Raw genomic sequence first — 26,715 nt, forward strand, 5'->3', positions numbered from 1 at the left:
ACAAATGATCCTCTCTTGTCTGGTATCATACAGACCTCTAGGAAGTCCTGATTAGGAACGATCTGGTGACACAGAACTCTAGTAAGCTGTACCAAATGGGGCTGGAGAGAACAGTCTCTGCAAAGGTTAGCAGAGAAAGAGTGAATATGACGAGAGACGAAGGCTCCATTCACATTTCTTCTGCTGCAACTGTCCACAATCTTCTTGGGCCACAGGATACTTCTTCCCATAGATGATTATATCATAAGAAACCCTGGAGTATAGAAAAAGACAGCACAGTTCTTGGAATAAAAAAAACTCCTACTTCTGCCTCTTTTTCACATGTGGAATATTGATAACAGTCATAACTTAAAAGTTTCGATCCGTTAATTAAAGTCTGAGGCTTTAGTTATTACAATATTGAGCCCAAAAATGTGTATTTCATGTGAGCAGCCAGGGAAAAATCCAAGCAAGTGGTGCATCTTAACATGCTGACAAAGTATAGTGGGAAGAATACAATGCAAATGCTATTTGGAGGAATCTTGGCATGTGTTTTCAACATTTGGAAGGTCCAATCACAGAGGTAGTTTCCCAGTCTAGGGATTCATTTAAGGAAGTAAGTCCAGTATTGAGCTTATCAAGACCGTGACAGAGCCTCAGTTCCAGAAAGGAAATGGAGGATGAGGCAGGTCGCAGGTCAGGAACTCAAGAACTGAAGGACTTCAGTTTCACCAGAGACCTGGGAAAATGTCAAAATCCATGTAATGCTGTTCTTTTCTCCTTTTTGAACTAAGTTTCAAAGAATTCAACCTCATTAAATGGAACAAAATCCAGACTTAGTAGGGCTTATCTCTGGAAGAAGAATTACTAGGAATGTAGGGGCTGCTTAAAGATAGTATTGACCCTGTGCCCTGAGTGTCATCTACTATTTGGAGGCACTCTTATCCAGCTTCCTACCACAGTGGGCCTGGGGATCACCAGGGCTTTGCTTTTAGCAGGTCTAAGACAGATGGAAAATCCCAAAGCCTTTGTTAGATATGAAGGAAAAGCACAGGAAATAACCAGTAGAGGATGGAATGTCAGAACACTTCAACAAAACCTAGGGATCTAATCCCATTGTATCTACTTCATTAAGATTTCTCTATTTGGCCCTACTTCATTGAAATCTGTGTCCCTTCCTTTCTGTATCAGTTTTAATTTTGACTACCTTGTTCCAACCCATCACTGGTGAACTCCATAAAAATCTTGTCACTTTTCAGTGCAGTCTAAAAGAGAGACTTTGCGGGCTCTGTTGTCCACTTTTTCAATTCTGATTTTCACTCTGAAAAAATGGACTTCTTCCTCATATGATGACACCAGGAATGACTTCAGGTGAGATTCTGACCCAGCTCCCTGTCTACAGACCCATGGCTTTATATTGGAGGCTGCAAAGTTTAACACTTTCATGATCATGCAAGTGGCAGACACACTCTCCTTACAACTGGGTTACACACAAATGGTAACAGGTGAGTTTTTCCCTCAGGTAAGGGCCAGTTTTTATGTATCAGTATCAAAATGGTCCCTGTTTCATGGAAGTAAAGGGGTTTTAAGAAAAGCACCTCTACTCTCTTATTTATGGGGAGGAGGAAGAGTTCTTAGAGAAAATGGATACCACAAATAATAAATCTGAAAGTAGAGGATTCTAATGACCTGAGGAAGAATTAAAAGCCTGATCATGAGTTAGGAGTGTGGACATAGGGGCCTAGAGGTGGTAATGATGCAGGACAAACTATGTACAACTGAAGATACACAATTAGGATGATCCCCATGAAGAGGAAGACAGATTCTGGGGGAGAAAACTCAGAATAAGTAATGTATCCTTGTCAGAAAAAAAATGGTAACATCTGATGAACTATAGGTATTACTATTTTCAGGGGACCTTGGAATCATTGAATTGTGCACCAGACAATACTTCATATCCTTGTGAAATATCTGCTTACAGGAAGAATGAAAAAATAGGAAGCAGAATAGACTTGCTTCCTAGGCTTGTGCCCTAAGCCCTACTATTGGGAATTTTTGTAAGCAGTGCCAGAGGACACAGTTTAAGGGGTGTCTGTTTCATGCTCCTTCTTAGAAGCCCAAAGCCTCAACCTCAGAATTGTCCCTGTACCAGAACAGGGTGGCCCTAAGGCCACTTACTGTTCTGCTGAAGTAGCAGAAAAGAGAAGAGAGAAAACCAATATATGGGCACTCTCTAAACATATAGTGTCTCTTTATCACTATTAAATGTGGCCCCAACTAATGAAAACCATGTTCTTCCTTAAGAACACTTAAGTTTAGGGGCGCCTGGGTGGCTCAGTGGGTTAAGCCGCTGCCTTCGGCTCAGGTCATGATCTCAGAGTCCTGGGATCGAGCCCCGCATCGGGCTCTCTGCTCGGCAGGGAGCCTGCTTCCTCCTCTCTCTCTCTGCCTGCCTCTCTGCCTACTTGTGATCTCTCTGTCAAATAAATAAATAAAATCTTTAAAAAAAAAAAAAAAACACTTAAGTTTAGGGCGCCTGGGTGGCTCAGTGGGTTAAGCTGCTGCCTTCGGCTCAGGTCATGATCTCAGGGTCCTGGGATCGAGTCCTGCATCAGGCTCTCTGCTCAGCAAGGAGCCTGCTTCTCTCTCTCTCTCTCTCTCTCTCTCTCTCTGCTTGCCTCTCCATCTACTTGTGATCTCTCTCTGTCAAATAAATGGATAAAAATATTAAAAAAAAAAGAACACTTAAGTTTAAAGCAGGAGTAGCATGAGAAAAGTTTTTGAAAATTTTATAATTGTCTTTAGGGTTCTACTCCCAGTCTAGCAAGAGGCGCGGATACAAAGGATATTCTGATGAATGCTTGTTTTTTATAATCTTGCTCTAAACCATGTCATTATTCTAATAATACTTTACTCAACTGTGCACCAGTTCCTCCTTATTACTTATGAAACTTATGCTTGTTTCTGCCTCTTCTATGATTATTGATTTTTTTCCCCTGCTTAATCTATTGTCTTAATAGAGTTGGATTAAAATCTCCCTTGTGATTGTGGACTTGTTTATTTTCCTTGTAGTTTGCTTCTGCTTCATATGTTTTAAAGTTATGTCACTAAGTACCTGCAATTTAAATTTTTTATGTCTTCCCAGTGCATTGTAAATTTTATTAATTGTGGCAAGTCACAACGAAAGTGAAATATCTCTAGTTACATGCATCCACATGGGTCAATGTCAAAGACAATGCTGAGAAAAACATGCAAATTACAGAGGAGTACTGGCATGCAATTGTTTCCATGCACATAAACTTCAGAACCCTGAAAGACAGAGCAATGTGTTGAGACATACATGGTATAGATGGTGAAAACTTAGGAGGAAAGGAAAGGGTTAATATTAAGGAAGATTACAAGGGGGGTTGAAGATTCTTAGTGCTCTGTTTCTTATGCTGGTTGGTAGCCTAGGTGCATGTTTTATTATTATTATTTAGTGTATATATATGCTACATATTCTTTAGTATATGATATATGAAAATAACCAAATCATTGATAGAGAAGAAGATTGAATACATTTCAGGATTGCCCTGTGTGAGTCCCCACGATGGGGCTGCTTCCTCCGCCTGGAGATGCTGAGACATCTGCTCATGAAGTTGGGCTTATTTAGAAGGCCAAGCTGGTAGCTCAGCAAGGCCTTCCAGGCCTGGGCCAAGTGTAGTAGGGTGGCTTTTTCACTCCCACATTTATAACCATGGCAATCTCCTATTCTGATCTGAATGTTCTTTACTAAATTCTCAAACCTGAGAACACTTTCAATTCTCACCCCCATTTACTTGCTGTAATTTGGCTTCTGCCTTAGCTCCTGTTTAGACAATGTATAAAATAACAACTAAATGCTTACTTTATGCTCAGCTTTACGTATTCTCATTTACATATACTCACATAAATTTCACAGCATTTCTGTTAGCTTTTCCACTTCCTAGCTGAAGGGACCAAAGTAAAGAGATTAATTAACTTATCCAAGATTTCTCACCTGCAAAGTAGGTATAAAATGAGACATTCTGGCTTTGAAGTTTGTGCTTTAAACCACCAAGTTCAGGCCTTGTTCTTGCCAACTCTCTTTCCAGAAACTTTAGTCTTGTCTCTGAACTTCAGTGCAGCCGTGAATGACTGTCTTGGCTGCCGGCAGCCTCTCTGCCATCTTTCAGCAGACTGTAGACTCTCCGTCATTGCACTCCACCTTCCGCTGGCCTGGCTCCTCTTTCAGTTCTGTCTTCTTGCCGAGAGCTCAGGATTGCTCGATACCATTAATTGTGGACACGGCTTTACAACTGCTGTGAGCCGGGAGGGTCTCTTAGTCCCTTTCTGCCCTCTCCAGATGGGTGAATCTATGGCTGGGTTATGACTTTGTTTCCTCCCTCCATTTATCTTACTGTGAGTCAGCCACTAACTTCATCTATGAATTGTAAACCATAACAGATGTGCAAAGTAATAAATAAATAAATAGATAAATAATCTGACATGAAGTGAAGAAAAATACTGCTTATATATGAAGAAGGTATGTGCCTGCAGAAAACACGGGAGACTGAGCATGGACCCTCTCCACAGACCACACCAGCGAGAAAGAGGACCTGGAGTCAAATTATCATGGATAGCCCTAGGCCACTGGGCAAGATGAAATGAGCACATGATTCCTGGCACAATACTCAATGCCTAATGGGTGATCAGGACAAGATGTTTGTTTTGGGGTAAGTGACTGAATGATACATACTTTCTGCAAAGCATGAACCTGGCAGAGACAGGACATTGTCATGAAAGGGAATAAGAATCTGCTAGTTATCTGGAGGAAAGCTCTGGCTGAAAGAGTCTGAAAAGACCTTGATTCCTCTCTGAAATTTAATTTTCTGAAAGTAGAGAGAGAACTAGGGGACCTGGCAACAAAGGGCCTGGGATGGTTAATTTTATGTGTCAACTTCTCTGGGCCAGAGGACGTGCTCTGTAGGATATTTGATCCAGCATTGTTCTGGGTGTGTCTGTGAGGCTGTTTTGGATGGGATTAACATTTTAGTCACGAATCACCAGACTGAATAAGGCAGATGGCCTCCTTAAAGTGGGTGGGCCTCATCCAGTCAGTTGATGGCCTGAATAGACCAAAAACCCTGACGATCCCCTGAGTAAAAGGGAATTCCTTCTGCTGACTGTTTGAGCTCGAATATTGTTCTTTCTCTTTAGGCTCAAACTGAACCATCAGTTCTTCTTGGCTTTTGGGCTGGAATTACACCATCAGTTGTCCTGGATCTCCAGCTTGCTGACTGTTGATCTTGGAATGTCTCAGTATCCATAACCATGTGAGTCAATTTCTTATAATAAATCAATCTCTAACCCTCTCTCTATCAAATATATATATATTTATTTATTTCAGGAAACAAAAATACTTATCATTTATATAATCATATATATAACTTAGAGGGAAATATTATATTCATTTTTAAAAAAAGAAACATATGTATATCTGTGTATATATATATATAGAGAGAGAGAGAAAAAGAGAATAATAAATAATTAGGATATTTATATTCTGTTTCTCTGGAGAATCCTAATACAGGGCCTAATTCTAACCAATAAGGAGAACTTTGTCGGTGATGGAAAAATTGAGAAAAAGAGAAAAGGTAGTATTAGATTTGAAAGTGGTAGATATTCCAAAGATAAGAAGAAAAGAAGATTGTAGTTCGGCAGTGGGAGATTTTGTGTTTTATTTATTTATTTATTTATTTTGTGTGTGTGTGTGTGTGGAAGACTTTAAATGGAATGTTGGCTTTAAGAGAATTGGACAATTCTGTCTTAAAACAAACGTAAAATACAGTAGCAAAGAAGATGAAGGGAGAGGCCCACAAACCGAGGAGACTGTAGAGGGAGCTGTCTCATCAGCTCAGATATGAAAGTACGCTTCCAAGAGGAGGGAAGACTGCCTTGTGTGCACTATTCACAGAGGAGGAACTTAATAAACATTCATATGAATAAGATTGAAATGAAGGACAAAGAGAATTGAGTCCAGAAAAATTACATTCAAGTTTTCTAGAATTGTAGAAAATGCTGTGGGGCAAAGAAAGGTGGCTTTATGTTTTGCTACAGGCTAGAAAAGAACAGATGCTGTTCTAAGAAGGAACAGACCCTGCTTGAAGACCATACTCAAAAGCAGGTGTCTCGGTCCTTATTTGGTTCTGTCTTGTCTCCCAGGGTATCATATTGGGATGAGAAGGGTTACAGGGACTCTGGAGAGAGGGGACAGTACACAGTGGGGTGGATACCAGAGAGCCCAGCCTGTCTCCAGATCCAGGACTCATCCCACCTTCCATGAGTTTGCAAAGGGGATTCCTGACATACTCTCAGTTCAGTCATTCAACATTCGTTATGAAGCCCACATCCTGTGCCTGGCAGTAGGTCAGACACTCAGAATACAGAGATGAAGACAATGCAGAGTAATCTCCTTGGAGCCTGAGGAATTCCAGAGAATAGAAAAGTTTCCAGAGATCAAGGAAATGTTCTGATTTCCAGAAGGAGATTATGCAATGGAATCCTCAAACTAGCAGTTTCCCAGTCCTCTGACACAGGCTTCAGATCAGGTTGACATACTCCATTATCAAGCATCTGGCAATAAAAGTGACTCTCAGGCTTCAGAACCATGGATCCTTCTCACTTCGATTTTGCTCCAGCTCCTAGTCCTTCTGTTGCTATGTCCCCCCTGGCTTCTGGTCCTTAGCTTTGTCTCTTGATTATAATTCTGTCCTTTCTTGCTGAATAAAATGCCAAAAGTGGCATTCGTTCATTCATTTATCTATTTAACAAATATTGATTGAATGTCTATCATATGCCAGACTCTGTTCTAGGTGGTAGGGATACATCTGTGACTAAGACAAAGTCCCTGACCTAATGGAACTTAACTTTTGATACTGGTTGTGGGACTGGGGACAAAATATAAACAAATATATATCTGTATATCTGTAAATATCTATATAGATATATATGGCTATCTTATCTATGAAGAAAAATAAAATATATCAGCATGAGAGAGACAGTACTAGGACTTACTATGTTATGTAGTGTGATCAGGGAAGAATTCTCAAATAAGATGATACTTGAACAGAAATTGAAAGGAATTTAGAGTGAGTCTCATGCTTGTCTAGTGGGAAGAACATCCCAGTAGAGGGGAATCCTAGTGTAAAGGCTGGAACAGAGTGGTGGAAGAAGACTGATAAGAGGTGAGGTCATAGCAGTAGTGAGGGCAAGGGGAGCATAGAATGCTGGGCCTTTCAAGCTATGGTCAAGCTTTGGCTTTAACCTAAAACAATTACTCTTGGAACATTTTAAGCAGTGAAGTGCCGTCATCTGACATGTTTTGAAAGGATCACTTGGACTGTCATATGAAGAATAGGCTCAGGTGGGGGAGGTAAAATCAGAAGAAGGGAGAGCAGTTAGGAGTCTATCAGAATTATGTGGGAGTGAGAGATGGTGGCCTGGACAAGGTTTGCAGTGGTAGAGGCAAGAAGAGGTAATGGAATTCTCAACATATTTTGAGGATATAACCGAAAGAGTTTGCTGTTGGATTGTATGTTGGGTATGTGGAATATTGGAGATGGAACACTTCTGGCTTTGATCATTATTTTTTAAAATTTTAAAAAAGATTTTATTTATTTATCTGAGAGAGAGAGTGAGCACTAGAGGGAAGTGGTCAGAGGGAGAAGCAGTCTTCCCCCACAGAGCAGAGACACAGGGCTCGACCCAGGACTATCCCGGGACTCTGGGATCATGACCTGAGCCGAAGGCAAACACTTAACCAATTCAGCCACCCAGGCACCCCTGGTCATTATTAGTCTCTAAGATATGACTCATTCCCACCTTCTGACGTTACCCACTTCTAGGCCCTTTGGTGGCCAACTCTTGTCTACCTTCATTAAGAATGCCAGCACCCAACTCTGGCCCTATCCTCTCTCCCCAGCCAAGTGCTCCTACCAGACTTGCCCCAACTCCTGAAGGAGCATTAAACAGGTGTTTTCTTCCCTCAAATTGAAAAATGAAAACAAAAAAATGAATTGAAGTGGCTTCTGGTGTGTCTTGGAATGTTTATCAATCTAAGGAAAACAGGATTAACTATGTGTGAAAATTAACCTTTTATTTTCTTTTTTCTTAATTAAAGAACCAATGTTTAGGTGATCATAAAGTGAAAATGGGCACATAAATCCTGACTAAAGGAGGAAAACATCCTAGGAAAGTAGACTTGTGTTTCTGTATCAAGTTAAAAGACAGATGATTCAGAAGAAAGCTTTTCCTTTATGTTGTGGTAATGAGTTTAGCCCAGAAACTTCTGATTCTAGCAGGAGTCTAATGGCAACAGAGACACTGTTTATTTGTCTACAGTTGAAGTACATCTCCTCTGCCCTACCACTGCTTTCTCACCTCGGACACTGATTGAAACCCAAACAAGTGTCTTTGGCGCAGGAGCTGAGGGTGGCATTACTGTGTCCCTGGGTCAGACCAAGAGAATCCAGCTTTGCTGCTCTGTTTTGGCTGTTACACAGATGGCTTGCCATTCCCACACACGAGCAGGAGCTGCTTAGCACTCCGGTGCCCTATTTAAGCTTTCTGGCTCCAGAGAGAATCTATTTTGAAAAGTGAAAAGATTACACTCCGATAATAGACCAGAGGCCTTACCCATGTGGATGGCTCACAGAGGATTAAAAGAGCAAGCCCAGAATAAATGTGGCCTGCGCCTGATAGAACAATGCAAGTGACAGGTTCTCACACTGACTGCAGGGGCTGATTGAAGGAAGTTCCCCTGTTCTGATCATTGGTGCCTCTGTGAGCCAACACAATGGCGGTTGGTTTAAGGGACCAATGTCTGATCCAACTGCTGTCTTCTTGAGGAACCAATTAAACCACTTCATATTCCTTTGATGTCTCAGGGATCTCAGGTCATGATTCGTAGACTTCTCTCTCCAAAATTTGTTTCATCTTTTTCTGAGTGTTCCTGCATGGCAATGTTTTCCCAGGGTCACTAATCTCTGAAGAAGTAGGGGAGTGGGGACATTTACACTTGTTCTCATTTATTTTAAACAAAAGATGAGACAGATTGGAATTTCATTAATTTCAGGCCAAGATCTCTGAGAACTGTCTGTAAGAGTAGCCCTTGGCTGGAAAGGACTTTAAGCCCTGTGATCAGACTTAAGGAGATCAAGTCTTGGGGAAGACCAACTCATTCAACTCTGATAATAGCCATATGTTAAAGTATTCATTTCCCAAGACAAGTTGTATGGTCCAAAGGATACAAAGTTTATTGTAATATTGGTCTCAATGCATTTTCTGTCCAGAAATTAAATAAATACTTATAACAATATTTATTAAACACATATTATGTGTCAAGAAATTTACCTAGCACTGAAGTTTCCATAGTGAAAGAGAATTCAGACATTGGTTTTAATGTCTATAATCAATGAAGAGGAAACTTCTCTTCATTGGGCAAGTGATACCAATCCTATGATTGGTAGTGGGGACCATTATGTAATCGCCATGTTTGTCCCAGGAACTTTTTGGTGTCTTTCAGGTCTTTTTTTTTTTTAATTACTTAAAAAAAATTTTTTATTAACATATAATGTATTATTAGCCCCAGGGATACAGGTCTGTGAATCGCCAGGTTTACACACTTCACAGCACTCACCATAGCACATACCCTCCCCAATGTCCATAACCCCACCACCCTCTCCCTACTCCCTTCCCCCCAGGCAACCCTCAGTTTTTCAGGTCTATTTTTGACTCAAGCATATATGTCTTAGGTAGAAATGAATTATAGGGCACCAGGCCAGATTTATAGCCACAACACATCCTCATATTATCTAAAGTGGTCCGTGGAGTGATGACGTAGCAGAGTCCCTGTGTCTGTGTGGAAGGCATACCTGCCACTTGGAGCAGGAGCCCACCCCCCCCCACCCCCGCAGAGGACAGACTCGTGTGTTTTGTGCCTGCCTGATCTTCTCCTCAGTCAAAATGAGGCCAGGGAAATTTTTCTTAGGTGGGAAAATCAGGTAGGATGACATCTGTTGTTCCAGCTTTTGGGCTTGTGGGACCTGGCTTCTGTTTGGTGGATCTGACTATCTGGAAGATAGAGTTTGAACCTCTTTGGGGAAGCTTTCTGATATGCCTCTGTTGCTCTGAGACCAGGTAGTCAGAACTTGCTGTCAGGAGGTTCATGGTCCTTTGAGGAGGTGTCTCCATGCTTCCAAGTGACATGCTGTCACCAGTTATCACCCACACTGGGTTTTGGCACTTATTTTAAAATGTGAGGATGAGAAGGTACCAATGATAGTTAGAAATCCAGAAAGGAAATGTCAGGCAGGGGTATACATCCCTCGTTTCAGCCGTGATCCAGCAGGAAGCTGAATAGGTCTCATGGTTATGGTGAGAGCCACTGTCATAGGATCCTTTTAGTATGTTTCACTTGCCCATGCATCTGAGCATGAACTTGGGCCCTCCCTAGGCAAGAATGGCACGATTGACTTTTAATTAGGTTTTAAACATTTTTAAATAAACTTTAAATTTTATAAGAATATTCAATTTACAGGAATGTTGCCAAGATACTACGGAAAGTTCCCATTTACTCCTTACCCATTTTCCCCTATAATTAGTATCTTACATTACTATGCTACACTTGTCACAATGGAGGAGCTAACATTGGTAAATTGCTATTAATTAAACTCTACTCTTTGTTTGCACTTTACCTGATTTTCCTCATGTAAGGGTGTTTTGTTTGTTTTTGTTTAATTTTTTAAGATTTTATTTCATTTTATTTTATTTTATTTTATTTGAGAGACAGAGAATGAGAGAGAGAGTACGAGAGGGGGGAGGGTCAGGGGGAGAAGCAGATTCCCCAGTGAGCAGGAAGCCCAAAGTGGGACTTGATCCGGGGACTCCAGGATCATGACTCGAACTGAAGGCAGTCATTTAACCAACTGAACCACCCAGGCACCACTTAAGATTTTATTTTTAAGTGATCTGTATACCCAGCATGGGTCTTGAACTTAAAACCTCAAGTTCAAGACTGCAGGCTCTACTGACTGAGCAGCCAGGCACCCCACTCCATGTAGGATTTTTGAATCATTATTCATACACAGTACTAGTTGGTAGGATCCTATTCAGGGCATCATTGTCCACTTTTGATATCAGTATTATGTCAGCTTCATAACCTTTCTCTAAGCTGTGGAACAATTTACAAGAGATTGGAATTATTTGCTATTGGTTTGAAAGAACTGACCTGTGATTTGTATAGTCTTAGTACTAGTTGGGGGAACATTATATGCACTGAGACAAAGGCTGAGAGGAGTGTAAATAGAGCCAGGCCTTTGGCCCCACACTCCAGTGTGATCCCCAGCTGAGGGGCTGGAGCACATGGATCCAGAATTCTCACCTCAGCCAGGCTGATCTGTATGTCCTCACAGAAAGCAGGCTGAAAGTCCCACCTAGTCTGCTAGAGCCAGCCCAAGAATCTGAGATTTTATGTCTCTTTGAGAAGGAAAGGCCACAGCACAGCCTTGCCGTTGGTGAGAAAATAGAACAAAAACAGAAGAATCAGTTTTTGATGTGATGCTCAGAGAGCCTACTCTTAACCCTTTTAGGCTCAATCCCAGAACTATGATTCAGTCTCAAGTGGGGCCTCGGATGTGACACTGGGAACAAGTTTTCAGATGATGTTGCTGGCCCAGAGACCACACTTTGAGAAACACTTCCTTAAGATATAGTTTGTGTAGAAAACCACAACAGCAACAACAACAGAATAAGCGCTTCCTTGTTTCTCTTCATCTTCCAGTTTTCTAAATAATAATTCGGTTCCCTTGGAGCTTCCAAAGGACCAGTGATTTTTATTTTCATACTATTATGAATTCAGGTGTTGTTTCTGATGTATTTAATGTGTCTTGGTTATGGGCAGATATTTGTTTTCTTCTTGGAGCTCAGGTTGTCTCATGTTTGGCTTATGGGGGGGGTCTCTTCACATTGGCTTCGTGTTCTTTCGACAGACTGCATTTCAGCTGTCTTCAAGAGCTCCCTTGTTTTAGGAGCATCAACAATATCCTGCGGGCTCATCTTATACATCTCATACCTCATATTTGAAATCAGCCATTTCTCCAGAATCTTGGTTCCTTTTAAGGTGCATCCATGTTTTATATTTAGTAACCTTTTAAATTATAAAAGCATATTCTCTTTTTTTTTTTTAAGATTTTATTTATTTATTTGACAGAGAGAGATCACAAGTAGACAGAGAGGCAGGCAGAGAGAGAGAGAGAGAGAGAGGGAAGCAGGCTCCCCACTGAGCAGAGAGCCCGATGTGGGCCTCGATCCCAGGACCCTGAGATCATGACCTGAGCCAAAGGCAGCGGCTTAACCCACTGAGCCACCCAGGCGCCCCAATAGTGTAAAGAGGCAGAAAAAACAATCCTACCATTTTAAAGAGCTACTGATAGCATTTTAATCTACTCCTTCCCAGATCCTTGGCAATGAAATTCTACATAGTTGAAATCATGTTGTGTATATAAATTAATATCTTGCATTTTTTTATTTAAAAAAAATCATTCATGACAATATTCCTGTATTAATAAAAAAAACTTTCACATTTCATTTTAGTATTAGTACCATGTGTCAGTCTATGGATTTACCCTAACTTTCCTAATCATTCCCCTAATATTGGACAACTGGCTTATTCTTATAAATAATGCTTCCAAGGGCAGCTGTGTGCTTAAATCCTTGATCCCATTTTATATTGTTTCCTTAGCATCAATTCCAGAAGTAGAATTCATAGATCAGAGTATATAACACATTTAAAGGTCTTGAAACCTATTACCGAATTGCTATCCAGAAATCATTATACTACACCCTTGCCAACACTGAGCATTGCCATTTTAAAATCTTCAGTGGGATAGGTGAAAAATTCACGTCATTGTTCTCATTTGAATGTTTATTCTAAATAATTAGTACTTGATCTGTTAGGATATTGCAAACATTTCCTCTGGTTTATCATTTGTCTTTCGGTGTTGGGTTAGTTTTTGATACACAGAAACCTTTTATACTCGTCTGCTAAAATCTTCCTTCAAAACTTCTTCCTTTGGACCTATAATGTTGACATGAGAGACTCTGGACTCTGGAAGCAAAACTGAGGGTTACAGAAAAGAGAGGTGTGGGGGAGATGGGGTAACCGAGTGATGGGTATTAAGGAGAGCACATGTGGTGATGAGCACTGGGTGTTATATGCAACTAATGAGTCATTGAACACTGCATCAGAAACTAATGAGGTAGTATATGTTGGCTAACTGAACATAATAATAATAAAAAAAAGAAATAAAAGGGAAGTTTTTCTCCAGTTTATGTAAATTAACTGTGCAACTGATATTACTAGAACGTATGTTGTGTTCAATAAACCAAGAATGGAGAGCAAAGAGATTTGCCTGTCTTCCACATGGTCACACATGAGTGGAGCCCTTGGCCCCACACTGTCATCTGTGTGTGGCAGGGTCCTTTCTTTTGAGTCTCCCGTATTTGGAGGGGTGATCTTTGTTGAGATGGTCACTGCTAAAAACCAGTTGTGGTTGAATAATCCACATGGCTAACACCCTTCAAGAATGTCTCAGCCAGAACCCTGTGATGGGACCTGGGACAAAGAAGTCTTCCTCTGGCCACTCTGCCAGAGCCTGGCTCTTCTCCATCAGAAAAACAGGCAGAGCTATCGTAACAGAAGGGAAGAAGAAGGCCATCTCAGTATAGGAACAAACTCAGAAATCAGTCTAGTTTGCATTCCAGAAGACGAACTCCATCCTCTGCATAGATGTGCCCCAGTGGGCACTCTCTTCCATTGACTTTCCTTCTCTGTGCCTGTGTCAGCTCCCTGCTGTCCCCCTGCCCCTCTCTCGCTGAGTCCTTCAGGACCATTCTTTCGCCCTCCCGCTGCACGCGGAGATACTCCCTTCACACTGAGGATGAAGACTTTTCCTTTGCATTTTGCAGATGCAGGCATGTCTCAAGTTTCTCTACTGTGCTCCTTGCAGCTTCCTTCTCAATTCATTGCTAGGTTGGGCAAGGTGAGGTGAGGCTTAACTTTCCTTTCCTAAAGAGAAAACTGAAAACCAGTTGGGTTTTTTATTTGCTCGTCTGTCTGCTTTTTTATTATTTAGCCTAATATATAAACACATCTTAAGTGAGTATTATTTTTGTTACATTCACCACAGTTTAATATATGGCAAGAGAGAAATAATTTGTTATCCGTATGACTCTGGGCCTTGAAACAATAAACCTCATCATTATTGTGTTAAAGAGCATTTGGCAATCTCTGAGCCTGGCTTGCTTTTGTAGAAGGAACCACACTAGCTCTAAAAGGCCCTTCCTTGCTATGCAGAATGGATATTGCCTGCTCCAATTAATTTGAGAGTCAGTTCGTCTCACCTTGAAATGGCATGCTCCCCACCTGCCACCAAGAGCAATTGTGTTCCTGCTGGACTGTCAGTCTCTATATTTGCTCTGGCTCATCTCCCACTTTTATTTTTCAGAATATATTTATACACAGTCACATTTTTTAGGGGAGATATATAAGTTCAATATTATTTATATTAGTAGGTAACTTCTGAGGTAGAAAATTTGGCTTTATGTTCTCTTTTTACAGTTCTCTTTTTACAGATGGAGCTAGCAATTGGGAAGATTTCCCTCATTGTGAGCAAAACATATGATGGGTTCTTTATTTAGGCCCCCTTTGCCATGGGACTAGGTTTAAAAGGGCATTTTCCCTCTTTATGTAGCTAAGCAAATGCTGAGCTCTGGGAATAAGTTGCATAAGGAATTTGATGATAGGAGCACTCTTAGAGTCCATCTACATGGTAAACATGAGGCCCAGCCTGGAAAGGATGCAGAGGACCCTGACCAGGAGCAGTGCCTGGGGGAGTCTAGGCTGCGGCCAAGCATGCAACACTTCAGACCTTGAGTGGCATTGGGAGCTTTGCTTCAAAATGTGGTCCAGGTTGGCAAAGGCAGCAGGCTTGGCCACCCCAGTGGAACTGTGAGGGGAAAGGCTAGGCGTGTATTTTTGTGCTGACTAAGCTACAGGCTTGGAATCCCAGGTGGAGGCCGTGCTGTGGCAGCGAAGGCTCTGTTTTTAGAGACTGTTGCTGTGGCTGTAGACCAGTCCTCTGATATGATGAAACCCGTGCTCCTGTACTGGGAGGCAGCAGCGGGCGCTAGGGAGGTAGGGGATAAACGTGCTTTCCGGTGTTCCTACTTCATATATTTTTGGAAACAAGGTGGATTCCTTCAAATGAGCAAGCCTCTAGTGCTCTTGCATATTTGGGCGTGGTGGCAGCTTCAAGGGGGAGACTACATTTCTCAACATGGCCAGAAATCTTAGATTCTGTTTTTCCTTTCCCTGTTTCTAATCCATCGATAATCCTTCATGATTCTACCTCCCAAATCAAAATGAATCCATCTGTTTCTGTGCTACTAGCTTGGCCCTCTGGCAATTGATTTCCTGGTTTACTAGCCTCCTAAGCTCTGTTTCCGCATCTGCCCCTGTAGAATTCCCACTCTGCACAGAGCAAACTTTTGAAAGTATAAATCGATCTTGCCCTTCCCCTGCTAAAACACTCGAGGGGCTTCCATTCCTGCTCATAATAAAAGCAGATCTCCCTATACTGACCCACAGGCCCCCTCCAAGGCCTGATCTTCTCCCTAGTCTCATCTCTCACTGTTCTTCCTCTGCCCACTGCACCCCAGCCGCAGGACTTTCTGTTCCTGGAATGGGATGTTTATTTCTACTTCAGGACCCCGGGCCCCAGCCATTACCTTTGCCTGCACTGTACTTCTGACTCCTTAGCTTCCATGTCACAGCATCAGAGGGGCCTTGCTTGGACACCCAAGTTAAGATAACCCCCAACTCCCATCACTCGGATATTTTCAAGTTAGCCTTTCTCAACACCTAACATTTTCTGAGTTATTTTTATCTACCTGTCTATCTGTCATCTCTCTAACCCAAGCGAGCTATTAGTTTAGGGTCTAGTTTGGGGACTGGAGAAGGAGAGTTAACAGATGAATAAATAATTGAATGAGTGGCCAGCTATGAATTTATTCCTTTATTTATCTTCACTTATCTCTTCCAGGCTTTGGCTGCAAGTTTCATGGGAGCAAGAGTTTTATATGGATCCTTAGCTCCTAGAACAATGCCCAGTCCATAGTAGTCATTCAGTAAATGTTTGTTGAATGAAAGGAAGAGCCAAAGTGTGCAATTGAAACAATAAAGGAGGTGCGCTCACCTTTATTCCTGGAGGGTATGAAACGCAGCTCACCTGTAACACATGGTTAAAGCATTTAGTGCTTCCTAGGAGACAGGTCATGTGCAAAGTGCTTTTTCAGTGCTTCATTTAATACTTACAACAACATTGTGGGTTGTGTACTATATTACTTCCATTTTATAGGTAGAGAAACTGAGGCTCAGAGAGATTAAATAACTGGTATATAAGTGAAATAGCAGAATCTGGTCATTTAAAGCTATCTAATAAGCTGTTAATATGGTTTCATTTCACTAGAACGTGCTTATGGCAGTCCCAGTTTTTTAAATCAGATTTTATGTGGGATGCCTGGGTGGCTCAGTCATAGAGTTTCTCTCTCTCCTTTTTTTGCCCCTCCCCAGTTGCGCTCTCCCTCCCTCTCTCTTTCAGGAAAAAAAAAAAAAAGATGTTATACATCTTAGAATGGTAGACATAATGATAGCATTGGTAACAATAAGTGGTAAAAAGTATCCTTTCTTGCTCATTTCCTGTGCAAGGAAACCTTATGGCAGAAACAGTTATCAGCAAATGATCAGATTATAAATGATCAAATATGGGGACAAGGCTCTGTCTGTTTTGGTACAGGTTGTCTTTTCAGCTTGGAGGAAAGGAAGAAATGGAGTGAAAAAATCTTGTATTAAAGGGTATGTGACAGAGAGCTAAACTAAATTGTAATCTCTTCCTCTCATGTAGAGAAAAACTCTGTTGTTTCCTTTGGAAAGTCCAGGCCCCTTTTGGTGGTGGAAGTTTGCTTTGCCTAACTCCATGGGGTATCCCGCTCCCAGGAGCAGCCTGCTTTGGAAGAAGGCCCCACTTCCAGCTGTAAGTAGGCCTGGCATTTGTCTCCTTGTGTCCATCCCCCTGGGCTCCATGACAGACAGATGGAGCTTGATTCTAAACTGACCTGCTGAGCTTGGGTACGATGTTTTCCGTCATGAAATCTTGATTAATGGCAAATGTTAATTGAAGCAGTGAATTATTAAAGGGCTTTTCCATAAATGATAAATGGTGTTGTTGGCTGTCTTGCCTCTTGTGACACCATAAAACTTTCCAAGAGGTTGCTAGCTTCGTCCAAGGAAGTCCGGAAGAGGTAACTGCATTTGATGGTGTTCGTGATGACCTGGTTATGCTCTATGGCCAGGCTTGCCTGGTAATAACACCACTTTCTCCTCTGGAATCCCGCATCACCTCAATCAAACAAATCTTCTTTGCCTTAAATGCAGAACGTCACCAAGTAATATCACCCAGTCCCCTGCTTCGGTTCCCATCAAGAGCTGGTGACTCCCAATCTCTACCTCAAATTCAGATGTTCCCCTGAGCTCCTGACTTATAAACACAATTGGACAACTCCTCTTGATGTCCCATGGGATCTCAAACTTGTATTCATTCATTTAACAAATATTTATCAAGCACCTATCCTATGTCCCCAGTGCCACTTTGTTCTAGGCACTGCCAGAGAAAAAATAATGGACAAAATAGGTTATAGCTCCTCCTGGATCTTACATTTTAGTGGGGAAGGGAGGAGGCAGATAACCTAAGGCAGGGAAAGGGGAGGAGGAGCACTGTGCATTGCGGGTGCTGGCAGTGATAGATTGTTCAGAGAATGTCCCATTAGATGACTTTTGAGTAGAGACTCAGAAGAAATTCTAGATGTTTCTAAGATTTAAACATTAAAAAAAATTAAACCTCCAAATAGTCCAAATTCTGTCTCTTCAAATTTCCCCTTGTCCTGTGCTCACAGTTTTGGAGAATGTTGCATTCAATCCCTAAAGCCATATGCCCAAGCTCATCTTCCTCTATGACCTCTACATTTGTGGGAGAAAGCATTCTTTCACCCATCCTGAGTTCCTGCCAGCCCCAAATGGGAACTTAAGACCTCACAGAGGTATCAGGTAGAATCTTCTGCCACTTGTCCACCTCTCTTTGGATCCTCCCCCTGGGAGAAGGAGTGATGGATCTTATAGGTCAGATGGAGAGAGTCTTTCATCTACCTGTCCTATTTCTCTAGTGGTCTCTGGAAGCCCTTCTCAAACTTTGATGGGTGCAGGAGAGAGCTGGGGCATCTCATTCAAATGCAGACCCTGATCCTGTCTGTCTCTTCTGGGGCCTGAGATTCTGCATTTCTCTAAGCTCTCAGGTGGTGCTGATGCTGGTGATCTGTGGACCATACTCTGGGTAACAAGGTCTGCAGGGTATGAGAAGGGCTCAGTCCTTCATGTTAAGTACCTTCTCAGCAGCTCCTCCTGACCTATAGGGCCTAAGAGACGGGCTTGAGAGCACACGTTAGGAAGCCCATTTTCACTTTGAATCCAAGCCAAATCCACCAATCCAGGCTTATCAGATTAAAACCTATATGTTGGTATCTGTTTGATAGCTATCTCTTCCTCCATGGATTCAGAAGTCAGGAGAGAGAGGAGAAAGGTATTGCTATTTTACAGATGGGAAAAGGGACACTTAATGAAGCTGAACAACTGATTTCAAGCAAAACATGGAGGGAGTGCAGACTCAGATTTGAAGCCTATCAGTTTGCCTCTAGCATTTGCCCCATTATGTGCTGTTTTATACTGGCTGCCTTAATACTCCCTGCCCCACGTGATCCTATCTTGTTGTGAATGACATGGCAGTCACTGTCCCCTGTCCTGTGCCCTCCACACCAGTCACAGCTCCCTTTTCCCATTTCCTTCTTGGCCATCTTCATACCTATCAGTACGCAGATCAAAGTCTGTCTTCTTTCTGAAGCTTTTCTTTGATGCTTCAGCAAGAAATAATCCCTTCCTATTTGTCTCTTGCTTTTTGCTGTGTACAGAAATCCACTGGTTCGCTTGAAGTAGTCACGGCCCTTATGTGTTACATGCCCATTTCCTCTACTACTTGGAAAGACAGGAATAGTGTTTGATTCATCTTCTCTTCTCAGCACCCTCCTCAGGGCTTGCACTTATTAAGTGCTAAATATATACTGAATGAATGTTTAATGCCTGTGTTGGAACTAAGCGGCTGAAGGCTGCTGTGCTCGGTCTTCCTTTTTCTGTCTCCTCCTCTTCTCTCCCTTGCATTTTGTTTGAAGTGTCCCATTTCCTTCTCCACCGTATGAGCAGAAATAGAGAGGGCAGGGGCAGTGTCTTACTGTGCTGGAGACCTGCTCGTCACTTGGTGAGGACCTCGCACAAACTTGTGGCACAATAGAAGTTTGCTAATAAAATATTTTTTTGTCCTGAGAAGGGCAAAATACAATCTTTAATGCAAAGTTAAAAGAACCAGCTACTCCATTAATGAGTGGGCTAATTATCTGAATTATCTGAATTTTGAAAAAGATTTATTTATTTTAGAGAGAGAGAGAGAGAGCACGCAAGCACGAGTGAGGGGAGGAGTATAGGGAGAGGGAGATAATCCCAAGCAGACTGCCCACTGAGCACGGAGCCTGATGTGGGGCACAATGCCGGACTCAATGCCGCAACCCTGAGATCATGACCTGAGCCGAAACCAAGAGTCCAGCGCTTAACTGAATGAGCCACCCAGACACCCCTAAATTATCCAAACTGTCCACATCTGTAAGATGGTGGTGTTGACGTCTACATCAAAGGATTGTTGAAGGGTCAAGTGAAGTAGTGCATCTTAAAGAACAGCAGGGACTCAATGCCATAGCTTCCTTTTAGCCATTCTCAGTGCCAGCATGAGGTTGAAGCCCTTGTCATACTTCCCGTCCCTCCCTTTTTTGTCCTTTGACATATACTGCCATGGTCCTCTCCCTGAACACAGTATTCATCCTGATGCACTTCTTCTTTAAGATCCCATCACTAACAAGGTGAAATCACAGCAGGCTGCCTGCAAGGTGCCCCTTGAGCCTTGCACTATTCCCTGGCACCAGTTCCTGCTCCAGCTAAAGTGGGCAGCCTCTACTTCTTTGAACATACAGTTTACTTTCTTATCCCTGGGCAGTTTCTCACATGGTTCCACCTACTAATTATGCCCAACCATTAAGAATCCAAATCTTATCCTCAAAACACAGTGCAGAACTTAATTTCCCAGTCACCATGTATAATGTATGCTTGCTCTTCTGACCTGGGTGTCCAAATTAAGGTAGTTGGTGTTGCATTTTCCTGTTGAAATAGTACTTTTTCTATTGTTTGGAAAGGCCCTTTTAATCTTGCCTCACCATTTGCCGTCTTCTACCAGATGGCAACGTCCTTTGGAGCAGGGACCGTGTCCTGTATCCCACATTTCTTTGTAGTCCAACCACTGCCTACCATGAAGTCTCTTGTTTGTTCGGCCCCACATGGAGTAGTTTGCTCTGTGCTAGGCACTCAGTCTATGAAAATCAATATCAGGACATGGTGTATGAGGATTTTTAACCAAATTACGGAGAAATAGGTGGAAAACAGTGAGTGTGGTAGATAAAAATATCCATGGATTCTGGGTAACTCCTTTCATCGAAAGACAAAGTACATCCCCCATTCCTTGAATCTGGCTGGTCTTTCGATGCACTTTTCCAGTAGAAAGCAGCAAAAGTGACATCATGGCAGCTTTCACAGCATGTACTCTCCTTCTCTTGGGAGAAGAGCAACTGTGAGCCACTAATAGAAGCAGATACAAGAAAATACAGCCTGCAAGGTGCCATGGCAGGTGATGTGAATTGTTTTACCAAGCTTCAGTTTCTTCCTTTTGGCAAGTCTTGTTTTTAAAAATATTTCCTAGACTCCTTTTCAGCTACAGTTCTTGGTTAAGCCGCTGCCTTCGGCTCGGGTCATGATCCCAGCGTCCTGGGATCGAGTCCCGCATCGGGCTCCTTGCTCAGCGGGAGCCTGCTTCTCCATCTGCCTCTGCCTGCCACTCTGTCTGCCTGTGCTCACTCTGACAAATAAATAAGTAAAATCGTTAAAAAAAATTCTCTAAATTCTGCCAATTTGATGGATGCATATATGACTTGGAAGGACAAATTCCTGGCCCTTTGGTTAGTGTCTGTTGCAAGGTCCTGGGGCCTGTGATTATTCAGCGGCGGCATCCCAATGCCCATTTACCAACCTCATGGCTGCCAGGAGGCAATTTCAGTTGAAGTACTGGAAGCTTTCCAACTCTGATTTTCTGATCCCTCAATTATAGGTGTGGTGTGTCTTCTTGTGCTAAGGTCAGTTCTGTAGTGTTCTGACAGTTATTTCAGGAGACCTATCCTAGAACCCTTGCAGCAATTTTATAAGCATCTCATTCTCTGTATTAAATCTCAGTCTGCTTAAAGTACTTAGTGTGGTTTCTGTTTCCTGAACTGAACATTTACAGATGGTATAAAAAGTATATAAACAAAGTAATGAGAATCCAGCCAAGTGCATGACTAATTCTGCTTGGGAGATTTGGAGAAATTTCCATGGAGGAGGTGATAATATTATGTATCTTAAAGGATGAGTAGTAATAATTGTTCAATAGGCAGCTAAGGGTGGAGAAGGCAGTGTAGGCATTGAAAAAAAGCTTGTGTAGAAGCATAGAGGTGTTAAAGATAATAGTGTAAAGGGAATGAGAAGTAGATCTCTGAATTTCTGTAGCCATTTCCAGCCACTTTGTAGTACATTCTTTTAATAATGCAACTATACCTCAGTTAGTATTTCCCCATGGAGTGCCAATTCTTTATAGAATTTTTCATGTCATAAGTACCAATATATATGTGTATATGTGTGTGTGTAATTAGTATATATCTTTCTCATGTCCAGTCAACCAGTAGAATAGAGCGATACAAGGGAGTACTATAGTAAGGTGATTAGGTTATGTGATTGGGAATCAGATTGTCGTAATGATAACCACTCCCTCCATTTTCCCTACCACAAAAATAGGGATAATAATAGTCTTCTCTCACCTAATAATTGTTTGGAGGATTAACATTAATACATGTAAAATGAATAGCACATAGGAGACCCACAGAAGGCCCTCAGTAATGGGACTTGCTTATTCATATAGTTGTACGTATGGGACATGCTTATTCATGTAGTTGTACTCTCTCAGCGAGAGAGTGCGAGTGGATTAGCTTGTGCTGTTTGCATTTGGAATGACCTTCACAAGTCTGTTTGTTCGCTCCTTTATCATAGTTCTTTTTACTGTAATTAACTTGTTTTTGAGAACGATTTTGACCCTTTCTGGCTGTTAAAAGATATGCCAAGACAGTGCTCGTAGTGCCACAAAATTGCCAAGGAAGATTTTCACGCTGGCTAAGATGCAATGCTTATGCTGGGTAAAGGCATTTGATGTAATGGGTGAGGCAACAAAAAATAAATATCAGTAGAAATAGGCGCAAATCCTTTGACATTTTACAGGGTATTGTTGTAAATAGTACTGCAGACCAACAATTGTTTGATGGAACCTAGAAGGAATTATGCAAGTGACATAGAGGCTCTGCTAAAACAATTTTAACACTTATTTAGTTCATACTCTCACTTCCAAGAAAATATTTCCAAAATAAAAAGGCTATGTCTGTACCTTCTTTTTAAACCTATGCTATCTGTTTGTGTTGTCCTCCTCCAATTTTTTTAAATCATTCCCACATTTCTGAAGATATTGGCCACCTGTTTATTGCTTTTTCCATAGACTCTCCTGCCGACTCAGAAAAACTTCAGCTGACATGTTTCAGCTCTAATGGCCATTAGATAGAACTACAAGATAGACCCTGGTTTCTAGCAATTTTGACCTTCTCTTTACATTGAGCCTCCACATTAGGAAATACCCTCAGTCTACATGAGGGAAGGCTTTCAGTCCCACCCACACACCCTTTGGGTCTGCTCTACCCTAGAGAATCTGACCTCTTGTTCTCATACCTCATCCTTAAATTTGCTCCATCACACTACACTTTTACACTTTTTTTAGATATTTTATTTTTTTTCTCAGTGTTCCGAGATTCATTGTTTATGCACCACACCCAGTGCTCCATGCAATACGTACCCTTCTTAATACCCACCACCAGGCTCACCCAACCCCTCACCCTTCTCCCCTACACTTACACAGTTTTAAAACCTTTTGCAGTTGTTTCCTATTCTTTTTTTTTCTTTTTAAGATTATTTATTTGAGAGAGAGATAGAGAGAGATAGCACATATAGGCAGAGTGGCAGGCAGAGGGAGAGGGAGAAGCAGGCTTTCTGCTAAACAGGGAGCCCAATGCGGGGCTAGATCCCAGAATCCTGGGATCATAACCTGAGCCAAAGTCAGCCACTTAACTGAGTGAACCACGGGCACCCCAGCAAAACCAAACCCCTTCCCTTATCTTTGTTATTAACCAAACTATATCTTCACATTCTTTCTTTTAACAACATTTACTTAAGCAGCTACTGTGTGAATCCCTTGGGATTCAGAACAAGAAGACCATCCCTATTCCCAAGGAACATTCAGTGTGATGGAACAAATGAGTAAAACTTGAAACAGCTGGTGATTCAAGCTAGGATTTAAGCAATTACAGAATACTATGTGAAAATTAATCAGGGACACAGAACCAAGACTTCCTTGGGGAGGAGAAACTGAAATGTCATATATAACATTTTTCAAGATGGTGTAAGGAAATATCCAACTTTATTCTTTTGCCTGTAGTTATCAAGTTTCCCAGAACTCTTTGCAAAAAAAAAAAAAAAAAAAAAAAAAAAGATTCTTTCCCCATGGGACGGTGTTGACATCCCTGTCAAAAATTAGTTAACCATGGACATGTAGACTTATTCCTAGACTCTCCATTCCATTCATTTGATATGTATATATGTCCTTATGCCAAAACTGCACTGTCTTTCCTACTGTTGCTTTGTATAACCTTTGAAATTGGAAAGAATGAGTATTCTTACTTGTTCATCTTTTCCAAAATTGTTTTGGCTGTCTGAAAAGGCCACATACTGTGTGATTCCACTTATATGACATTTGGGAAAAGGCAGAACTAATAGAGGCGGTAAGGAGATCATTGGTTGCCAGAGGTTTAAGATGGAGGAGAGTGGAATATGGGAAACTCGGGGGAATTTTTTTAGGGTGATTGAACTATTCTACATTGACAATATAATGGTGTATACATGACACTATGCATTTTTCAAGACCTATAAAACCTTAGAGCAATAGAGTGAATCCTTGATGTATGTAAATTTTAAAATCATTTGGAGGTTGGAGAACTCCAATAGAATGCAGACTTTAATTTCTTGAATCTCCACACTGTTCGAGTTGGGGGAAATTGGAAGGGGAGGTGAACAATGAGAGACTATGGACTCTGAAAAACAATCTGAAGCTGTTTGAAGAGGTGGGAGGTTGGGGGAACCAGGTGGTGGGTGTTAGAGAGGGCACGGATTGCATGGAGCACTGGGTGTGGTACAAAAACAATGAATACTGTTATGTTGAAATAAATTTAAAAAATGAAAAAAATAAATAAATATGAAAAAAAAAGAATGCAGACTTCAGCGAAAGAATCTAATCATATTGCAGTTATATTACAGGGGTGTATATGGGGACTTATAATATTCTCCTTATTTTGTAAATATTGGAAAATTTTCATTACCCTTTGGAAAGGTAAGTGAAATGTGAAAGTAGATGCCTGCATAGATGCCTGCACACACATAGAAGATCTGTGGTGTTGCAGACTGCAGTCACTGGAAAGCAGATGCTCAGATGGAATTTACCATGCAGGATGTTTATTAAGGAGTGTCCTTGGAATTAAAACCTGTGGAAGAGAGGCAAAGGAAGAAAGTGGGAATGTGTAGAGGGAAACATCAAACTGCAAAGTAAGCCCAACTTCAAGTGGAGCTCAGGAGCAAGAATGGCCTTTGAGAGTTGTCCCAAGTTGGGCCTAGCTGGTCAGGACTTCATACACCTGCATCCAGGAAGTCACTGGATATGGGAGAGCTTGGTAAGGGATGTGCCATCAGGCAAAGCAGCTCTCTGCAATCCCTATCAGATTTGACAGCTAAAGACTGTCTACTGACAGCACTTCAAGCAGCTGGTACAGCAAGTCCTTCCTTAAAATGGGATCTGAGGAGTGTAACATTGGGTCCATCATAGGTGGTAACCAGACCACACAGATGTGAGAAGCCAAGATGAGCCAGAAACTACCCAGGGGAACTTGGATGTCAAGAGATGGGTAAGAGAATGGGGTCAAGATCAAGCAGATTTCCAGACTTCAGAGTTCCAGAGGTGTCATGCCGTAAGAAAGTTGGGGAAAGGAGTGGTGGGAAAGCCAAAGAGGCAAGCAAGAAAGGCTTCACAAAGCCTCAGGATGAGAGGACTTTGAAACTGTAGGCAAGTTATGACCTAAAAAGAAGTTTTCACCCAAAAGGCCAAGAGCCAGCAACTGACTACTGCAATGGGAAGGAGGAAGGAAAGGAGTAGTAACTAAGTGCTTTGAATGACATGTGCTTAGAGTTCACAATGTGGATAGAGATCTGTGCTCATCCTGCTTAATGATACTTTACCATTGCCTAGCAGGAAGGAGAGAATGCTTTAATTAGTGGAGAAGCCCCTCTAAATCTTTAAATCCCATTTCCAACATAAATTTCTAATGTTCACAATCTGCTTTCTAGATTTTTTCCCATTCCCAGAATTTCCTTGTCACTAAGTGAAGAACTCTGGTCAGATTCCTTCCTTCATTCCACATTGTATACTTAGTTACTGAGGATCTCTGTGTCTTCTTCATCCTGGATTCTTCACTGGAAAAGTTTGCCTCTCACTGACAGACATCTCAGATAACCCTGTAGATCTCAGTGATTGAGCTAAGAGGATCTGGGTTTTCACCTCCTTCTGCCACATTACCTATTTGCATAGTCCAGCCCATTACCTTGTGGTTAGCATTTCTAATGGTAGGATATCTTTTCTAACATTGTGTCTAGCTGAATAGGATCTTATACAAGATTAATGAGGAAGACTTCGTTTATAAAATAGGGGTCTTACATGCCTTCGAGTATCATGAAATGTTCTGTGTTACCTGATGTTGAGACCTAGGTGCCAACTCCCTCTTTTCTTGGTTCTCGGTTGGACAGCCGTTTCCTGGGCTCCTTGTTCCAAATATCTACACTTGATCTCTCTGGCTACTTTGCCTAGAATATCCTCCTCTGTCTAATAAGTCTGTGGCTCTGCAATGACTTGTATTTTTCAGTTACCCATCACCTCTTCTCTTTCTTCTTTATTTTTTAAGATGTTATTTATTTATTTGGCAGACAGAGATCAAAAGTAGGCAGAGAGGCAGGCAGAGAGAGAGGGGAAGCAGCCTCCCTGCTGAGCAGAGAGCCCTATGAGGGGCTCGATCCCTATGCGGGGCATGATCCCTGAGATCATGACCTGAGCTAAAGGCAGAGGCTTAACCTGCTGAGCCACCCAGGCACCCCTCTTCTCTTTCTTCTAATTTTTATCTGTAACTTGTTATTTTTATGAAGGAAACATATTTTAAGAGAAATATTCCAGAGAAATTCTTGCTGACTTCCCA

The 26,715-nt window shown here is 41.7% G+C and overlaps 1 long non-coding RNA gene across 4 annotated transcripts; it reads left to right on the top strand.

Annotated features, from left to right (window-relative positions):
* The first annotated feature begins 1,305 nt into the window (after positions 1-1,305).
* LOC125080006 (uncharacterized) lies at positions 1,306-26,378 on the top strand. 4 transcript variants are annotated; one of them, XR_007121195.1, is made up of 4 exons: positions 1,306-1,484; positions 4,520-4,712; positions 5,197-5,312; positions 25,299-26,378. It is a non-coding gene; the product is annotated as an uncharacterized LOC125080006 (long non-coding RNA). The 4 variants fall into 4 exon arrangements; XR_007121192.1 differs by lacking the exon at positions 25,299-26,378 and adding an exon at positions 12,287-12,303; XR_007121193.1 differs by lacking the exon at positions 25,299-26,378 and adding an exon at positions 12,287-12,303 and having other exon boundaries at positions 4,537-4,712.
* Positions 26,379-26,715: the final 337 nt, after the last annotated feature.

This window comes from Lutra lutra, chromosome 10 (genome assembly GCF_902655055.1).
Source record: "Lutra lutra chromosome 10, mLutLut1.2, whole genome shotgun sequence".
NCBI classification, from domain to species: Eukaryota; Metazoa; Chordata; class Mammalia; order Carnivora; family Mustelidae; genus Lutra; species Lutra lutra.